The sequence below is a fragment of the Otolemur garnettii genome, unplaced genomic scaffold, assembly GCF_000181295.1.
Source record: "Otolemur garnettii isolate 467f Iridium unplaced genomic scaffold, OtoGar3 scaffold00016, whole genome shotgun sequence".
Taxonomy (NCBI): domain Eukaryota; kingdom Metazoa; phylum Chordata; class Mammalia; order Primates; family Galagidae; genus Otolemur; species Otolemur garnettii.
Genome location: NW_003852411.1, coordinates 21,277,959 through 21,285,160, shown reverse-complemented (window position 1 = coordinate 21,285,160; position 7,202 = coordinate 21,277,959). Strand labels below are relative to the sequence as shown.

General features: G+C 39.1%; 1 protein-coding gene and 1 pseudogene across 14 annotated transcripts in view; one reads left to right on the top strand and one right to left on the bottom strand.

The window, feature by feature from the left end:
• PRRC2C (proline rich coiled-coil 2C) overlaps nt 1-7,202 on the top strand; it is a 116,568-nt gene that overhangs the window by 75,454 nt on the left and 33,912 nt on the right. The window lies entirely within an intron of this gene.
• Nucleotides 2,741-3,213, bottom strand: LOC105886600 (annotated as a pseudogene).

The window sequence follows — 7,202 nt, the reverse complement described above, 5'->3', positions numbered from 1 at the left end:
CATATGCCGGAGGTGGAGGGTTCAAACCCAGCCCTGGCCAAAAACTGCAAAAAAAAAAAAAAAAAAATGGTAATGTATGTGATGGTGGTAAGGGCTGAGGAGAAAGACATAGCAGGAAAGCTACAGAATGTTCCAAGGCCTGTGGAGGCAGTTTAAAATAGGATGGTCAGGAAAGCCTACTTAAATGACAGTTGTGTCAAAGACTTGAAAGAGATAAGAAAATGTTCTATACATGTCTGAGGAAGAATGAATTCTAGCTTCAATGAAGAAAAGCAAATACAAAAGCCAGGAGATAAGAGGATGCCAAGTTGTTTGAGGAATTTCAGAGGGGCACAAGTATAGTTGGAGAGATAATAGAGGTCAGATCTTATTGGTTCTGTGGAGGAGACAGGAACGTGTTAGAGGGTTTATACTGTATAGTCTGTTAAAAATAGACTGTGGAGGGCACAAGTAGTATTTAGGATGCTATTAATGTAATCAAATGGTGTTAACTTTAAAAACTGGGGAAGTGGCATTAAAGGCCCTGAGAAATGGTTAGCTTATGAAATTTACTGATGGGTTACACGGGCATAAGAAGGAAACTAAAGAGTCAAAATTAACTCCAAAATTTTTGGCTTGAGTAATAGGAAGAACAAAATTCCTGTTAACTGAGGTTGGGAAACTATAAATGCATCAGGATTAGAGGAGAATATAAGGAGTTTTGTTTTGGACATGATATAATTAAGGTGTTTATTATATATCTGAGTACAAATATCAAGTAGGTAGTTGGATGCAATTTATTTATTTTTTTTTATTAAGACAGAATCTCACTTCGTCATCTTCGGTAAAGTGCTGTGGTATCCTATCTCACAGCAACCTCAAATGCTTGGGCTCAGGCAGTTCTCTTGCCTCAGCCTCCCTAGTGGCTGGGGGTATAGCCCCCCACCACAATGCCTGGCTATTTGGTGGAGGGAGTTGTTTAGCAGACCTGGGCCAGGTTTGACCCCACCAGCCCTGGAGCATGTGGCCAGCGTCCTAACCACTAAGCTTCAGGTGCCCCCAAAGAGTGTGTAATTTAGAAGAGGCAATCTAGGTTGAAGATATGGATTTGAAGCTCATTAGCATATAGATGATTCGATGAAGTTACCAAGGGTGAATGAGTAGTAAAGCAATTAGTAATTAATTGGGCTTTCTCTGGAAATACAGGAGATGCAGGAAATAGGTAATTGGAGAAGTGTCCCAAAAGACAAGGAAAAGATATGTTCAAGGCAAAAGGGATTGATCAAGTATGACAGACGCTGGTAGTAAGTGAAGTAATGTAGGCACTGAATTGACAGTTGGCATCAGCAACATGGAGTCACTGATGGCTCTTGTAGGACACAGTAAGTGTAGCAGTAGGCATGGACCCCTGCCTGGTTAGAGCAAATGTAAGATCAAAAGAGAGGAAAGATGAGTACAGTCTGTTGTCTGTCCATCTCCGCAGGAGATTGGTTCCAGGGATACCACCACCACTCCATCAGCTACCACAGTGATTTAAATAACTCCAGGGATGCTCAAGTCCCTTACATAAAAAAGAGCCGCGTTTACATTCTTCCCATTTACTTTTTTTGAGACAGTCTCACTATGTTGCCCTCACTGTAGCATCACAGCTCACAGCAACCTCAAACTCATGGGCTTAAGCAATTCTCTTGCCTCGGCCTCCTGAGTAGCTGGGACTATAGGTGCCCACCACAACACACGGCTATTTTTTTGGTTGCAGTTGTCATTATTGTTTGGCAGGCCCAGGCTGGATTCGAACCCATGCTCCAGTGTATGTGGCCGGCACCCTAGCCGCTGGAGCTACAGGAGCCAAGCCATTTCTGGATTATTTATAATACCTAGTACAATCTATGTAAGTGATTGTTATACTGTATTGTTTAGATAATAATGATGAGGAAATTCTAGATGTACAGTATTGACACAACTATCCATTTTTTCCCCAAGTACGGGTGGCCATGAATTTCGTGTATGGTTTAAAATGGTGTGCAATTTAAAACTGTACATGAACTTTATGGCCACCCTGTATTTTTGATCTACATTTGATTGAATCCACAGATGCTGAACTCACAGATATTGCGGGCTGACTATAAAGAACGTTAGTGTAGTTCTGCTATAAGGGAGTACAGAGAAAAATGGGGCAATAGATCACACTGCGATTGATATTTTTTTATTCATTGGTGGACTAGGGTATTTTGGTGGTATCTCATTTTTCTCTCAAACATTCCTCTTCATCCTCTTTTCATCCTTTACATTTTCTGGCTAGAAGGTGATTTTTGTGTGTGTGTAAGTGCTTATTGTAGATGATTTTTTAAGTTTTCTGCATGGTGAAATTTTGTTTTGTTTTGTAAAAATTTGTTTTATTTCTACTGGGGAAGGGAGAAGGATAAATAGAACAGTCTTCCAGTTTGCTCTCCACTGTATACATACATACTGATGTGCATATATACACATACATACACCAAAAGTATTCCAACATAAAATAAAACAACAAACCCTCACACTCTACCAATACTTCATATTTTGACCAAAAGAACAGATCCTGGGAGGAAGTGCAAAATCAAATGACCGAAAAATGCTGAACAAACAGCATTATTAATATACAAAATATTTATGTTACTGAACTAGTAACAGGTGATGTTCTCCATGTCTGTAAAACTTTGGAAGCACGTAGCTGATTTGTTAAATCCAGTCCATGGCAGCTTTCAAAAATCAGAAAAAAATTTTAGTTAGCTTCATTCTTTGATGCCTCATCAAAGTTTTCTGCAAGATCTGGAACATCATCACCTTCTTCATCAATGTCTTCTGGTTTTGGTGCTTTGCCATGCAATACTTGTCATGGGAACTCTTCAGCTAACTTCCTAAGGCTTGTTAAGCTGTCAGCACCAAGCTGACTTGATATTCCAGTAAGCATTCTGTAATTGGTTTAGCTTCCACATGACCGGTAATTGCAAAGGTGTTAGCAGAGAGGGAGGCTTGGACGTTGGGATTGTTGAAATGAATAACTGTCCCATCATCTTTAATCACGTTCACCTCTTCAATACCAGCTATATTGTTCTTGGCCAGTTTTTTAAGAGGATTCTGAAGCTTTTTGTCATCAGCTGTAGCTGTTCTACGTACCACCTTCTTTCTGTGAGCTGTGCCCTTGCCCCATATCCGGACCTGAGCCTGAAGTTTGGCTAACTTTTCTTGTTTCATGCTGTTGGCAAATCTGAAGCAGGAGGGTCCTCCAACACCAGCATGCAGCATGAGCAAGATCTGCATGGTGAAATTTTGGATAAGCAAAGTTGACACTTCGTGGAGTGGAATGAATTCCTTAATGGAACTTTTTCTTAGATGACTCTAATGAAAAACAGATTTTTTTTCTTTTTGGAGAAAGAGTCTCACCATATGACCGTCAGGAGAGTACCATGTCACAGCTCACAGCAACATCAAACTCTTGGACTTAAGCTATTCTCTTGCCTCAGCCTCACAAGTAGCTGGGACTACAATTGCCCGCCACAACACCTGGCTATTTATTGTTGTTGTTGCATTGCCATTGTTGTTTTAGCTGGCCCAGGCCAGGTTCGAGCCCATGAGCCTTGGTGTAGGCCAGGACCCTACCCACTGACCTATGGGTGCCACCATGAAAAACAGATCTTGATGATTACTTTATTAAAAGCTATGAATGAATGAATGAATGCTGTTTACACTAGAGAGCCTCACAAAGATTTATAATACTGTCTTGTTATCATTCTTTGTGTTATGTATATATAAGTTTGTTTTTGAGACAGAGTCTCACTTTGTTGCCCTCTGTAGAGTACCATAGCTTCAGAGCTCATGGCAACCTCAAACTCTTGGGCTCAAGTGATTCTCTGCATCAGCCTCCCAAGTAGCTGGGGCTACAGGTATCCCCTGCCACAACACCACCTATTTTTTTTTTCTTACATATACATGTGTTTATTAGGTTTCCACTTTTGCCTTCACAGAATTAAAAAGGCTTAAAATTTAATAACAGTGTTTAACATAAGGACTGAAAACAAAAACCTCATAAAGAACAAATAAAGATGAATATATTCAAAAAAGAAATCAGACGATTGCTGCATCGAAGTACTAAGCAATAATAATAATAATGCAAAGAAAGTAACATTCACATTGTCAGATAGGAGTATGTCTATTATAGAATGCCTTGACTCTGAAGTTCAGTATGGATTCATTAGTTAACTATTTTGTTTTTTTCAAAGTCTCAAAAAATAGACAACTAACATTTATAAATAAAAGATAATTTCAAAAAAACAGATCATGCCAAATCTTATAGACAATAGAAAAAGAAAAAATACTTCAAAATCGTTCTACTTAATCTGGATAAACCTGATATTAAAATTGGAGAAAATATATTGTTATAAAGGGGAAATTACAAACATTTTGCTTATAAATGAGGATGCAATATGATAAACAACATATTAACATGTTGACTTAAAAATTAATGTTTAAGTAATATACTTTGGTCAAAATTAAATCTAATTTATGTGAGAATTAGTCACTATTTTCTTTCTTCTTTTTTTTTCCTTGCCCACACCCCCTCCCGCCTTCTCTGTCTGCTCTCCCGTTCCCTCATGCCCCACCATGTTATTAATTATCATTAATTGTCTTCATATCAAAGTTGAATACATAGGACTCTTACTTCTCCATTCCTGTGATGCTTCACTAAGAATAATGTGTTCCACCTCCATCCAGGTTATTATAAATGCTGTAAAATCTCCTATTTTTTGATGGCTGAATAATATTCCATAGTATACATGTACCACAGCTATTTTTTTGGAGACAAAGTCTCACTATGTCACCCTCAGTAGAGAGCCCTGGCATCACAGATCACAGCAACCTCAAACTCTTGGGCTTAAGCAGTTCTCTTACCTCACCCTCCCAAGTAGCTGGGACTACAGGCACCCAGCTATTTTTTGTTGCAGTTGTCATTCTTGTTTTAGCTGGCCCAGCCTGGGCCAGGTTTAATCCCGCCAGTCTCAGTGTATGTGGCTGGCGCCACAACCAGTGTGCTGCGGGTATTGAGCCACTTAACAATTTTGATACATGCTGGGAAATAATGTGTGAGCATCATGGAATGTACTTAAACTTAGTTGCTGTAGCTAGCCTGTAAGATATAGCCTTTTTTTCCTAAGCTGTGCAGCATGTTACGATATAATACAGTAGCAGTTGTAATATAATGGAATTTGTATGTCTAATCATATATAAACATAGAAAAGATATAGTAAAAATACACTATTATAATCTTATATACATGGTCTGTCATTGACAAATGCTGTCTTTATACAGCACATGACTATTTCAAATGACTACTCAGATATTAAAAGTGAATCTGAATTACATACCTTGACCATTCTGTTGACGTTATTACCCTGATTTAACATTAAACGTATGCAGCAATTAGCCATGCTAAGTTCAGGAACACCACAATCTGAAGTAGTGATTCAGTTATTAGACCAAAACCCATCTTTGAGCTGTGTCCCTAGTTTTGTTTTTCCATGAAAAGATTATAACAAAGCCCTAAGTCTAACCTCCTATTTGTCTGTCTTCTGCTGCTGTTTCCTATACTTCTGTGCTTTAGGCTCAGTGACCTTTTTTGTTCTTGGCCTTTCCAGTAGTTATTTACTCTTTGTGAAACACTTTCTACTGATTGTTTAGATTGTGTCAATAAATCCTCCTCAGAGACTTTCTCTGTCTACCAGTCTAAAGTGGCTCATCTCTTAACCATATTTTGATTTTTTATATGTTATCTGACTTACTTTCTCTACCCACTAGAAGGCAAGTTTTGCAAGTTATGTTGATCACATCTGCCTAGCACAATAAGGGAGTTCAATAAACTTAACTTTTTTTTTAATTTTTTTTTTTTAGAGACAGAGTCTCACTTTATCGCCCTTGGTAGAGTGCCTTGGCATCACAGCTCACAGCAATCTCCAACTCCTGGGCTTAGGCAATTCTCTTGCCTGGCTATTTTTTGTTGCAGTTTGGCCAGGGCTGGGTTCGAACCCGCCATCCTCAGTATATGGGGCCGGCGCCCTATTCACTGAGCCACAGGCACCGTCCAATAAACTAGCTTATTTAGTTGATAGAAAGATTGTGCCCCTTTTGAGTGTGCCCTGAGCATACTACCAATTCAAAATAATGTGTATTTTTTTTCATTTTATTTTGAAAGCAGACTTCAGAGAAGTAGGTAACACTGGCATTGCTATATTTCTTTCTTTCCCATTCATTCATCTGTTGCTTTTACATTTGCTTTTTTTTATTTTTTTTAGTTTTTTGAGACAGAGTCTCACTTTATTGCCCTTGGTAGAGTGCCTTGGCATCACAGCTCACAGCAACCTCCAGCTCCTGGGCTTAGGCAATTCTCTTGCCTCAGCCTCCTGCCTAGCTGGGACTATAGGTGTCCGCCACAACGCTCAGCTTTGTTGTTGTTGCACTTTGACCAGGGCTGGGTCTGAAGCCACCACCCTCGGTATGTGGGGCCGGCGCCCTACCCACTAAGCCACAGGCGCTGCCTGTACATTTGTTTTAAATGATAAAACATCTTAAGGTTATTTGCCCATAATCATTTTCATAAGAGCCAGGACTTTAAAAATTTAAGTCTTGTCTTAGTTTTCATTTTATCATTTGTTTTCTATTATAGATCTAAAGTAGCTAAGAGAAGGTTCTAAAACATAACCAGTGTCAATTAATCTCAGTTAATATGTAGATTGTGTTAAACCCTCTGTTGGAGTTTTAAAAATATGTGTTACTATATAATTCATTTTGTCAGATCTGAACTCTGTTTGCTTTGATATCAAGTTTTTTTTATCATTATTTTTTATTTATTTATTTTTTCCCCTTTTTATTGAATAGTAACTGTGTACATTAATGTACTTCTGGGGTACAGTGCGGTGTTTTCACAAACAATCCGAAACACTTCCATCAAACTGGTTAACATAGCCTTCACGTAATTTTCTTAGTTATTATGTTAAAACGTTCATAATCTACTCATAGAAAGATTCACTGGCTCGGCGCCTATAGCTCAACCGGCTAAGGCGCCAGCCACGTATACCTAAGGTGGCGGGTTCTAATCCCCAGCCCCGACCCGCCAAACAACAATGACAGCTGCAACCAAAAAATAGCCGGGCGTTGTGGCGGGCGCCTGTGGTCCCAGCTACTTGGGAGGC